Source organism: Pteronotus mesoamericanus, unplaced genomic scaffold (genome assembly GCF_021234165.1).
Source record: "Pteronotus mesoamericanus isolate MK-2021 breed Mesoamerican mustached bat unplaced genomic scaffold, CSHL_Meso_final scaffold_85, whole genome shotgun sequence".
Taxonomy (NCBI): Eukaryota; Metazoa; Chordata; class Mammalia; order Chiroptera; family Mormoopidae; genus Pteronotus; species Pteronotus mesoamericanus.
Window position 1 is genome coordinate 20,668,059 of NW_026555329.1, and position 1,233 is coordinate 20,669,291.

Below are 1,233 nucleotides of genomic sequence, written 5' to 3' on the forward strand. Positions count from 1 at the left end.
AGAGCCTCATCCCTTCCCCCAATAACCCAGCCAATGCATGGATTGAGAGTGTCCCCTTTCTTCTCGATTGTAAAAAAAAAAAAAAAAGACTTTCCAGAATAGGAAAAAATAGTTATGATTCCAAGACATGAAAATATCTTGGAAACCATCTCATTAAAAAAATGAAATCTTCTCAAGCTCAGGAGCAACATTTACTCTCACCAAGCACACCAGCACTCAAGGATCTTTCAAAGCAGAAGAGCAACCAGTTCACTGAAAGTCATACCAGTAGAAATCAGCAGATCTTACCAAAGAAGGCTGGAGAATTAGACTGCCTTTCATGCAGTAGGAGGCAGCTGAGCAAAAGTGAAAAAAAAAGTGAGTTTATAGACCTTTATATAAACAAACAAAAATACACCCAAACTCCAAAACTAATGAATAAATAGGAATCTTGAGAAAAATGACTAATTTGTCCCCCCATCCTGGGGATCCTAACAAACTGGCAAGGTCTACATATAAACTATGCACTGAATAAGCACAACCAGTGAGAGGTAATCAAAATGCAATTTTTCTCTAATAAAAGTATGAGCATGAACAATCACTAATGGTTGTCAAAACTGGTAAAAAGTTGATAAACAACTTTGTAGCAGATGAATCAGACTTTCCTAAATCCTGATCAACATTAACAGACAGAGACCAGACATTATGGGACTATAGGCCATGCATATATCACCTATGACATAGTCTTGCCAGGTAATTGAACCTGAATCTGACCAAGTCTCTGGATCTTTCTTCCAACTGAAAGAAAATACAGATGCTGGATATGCATCAAAGTAATTTCATGTGTAAGTATGGAGATGGTGAAAGGACAGTAGATAAACAGTACAGCTGCAACAAGATTGGACCTGAGTTAACTATATGATGCATACATGGAAGTTCATTGTATTCTTTTCTTTTGACTGTGCTTTTGAAATTTTCTGTCATAAAAACAAAAAGTGCAATTTGTTTTTGTCTTCACAATTTCATTCAAATTTTCCCTAGGGGAGTTGGGGGTGGTCTCTTGCTCCTGAATGAAATTTCAACTGCCTAACTTATCAGCTCACTCTTGGCTTAAAAAAAAAATCATCTGGTCAAACATTCTCAATTTAAAAAATGAGAATGTTGCCCTGACCGGGTGGCTCAGTTGGTTGGAATGTCATCCCATACTCTAAAAAGTTGTAGGTTCAATCTGCAGTCAGGACACATATCTAGGTT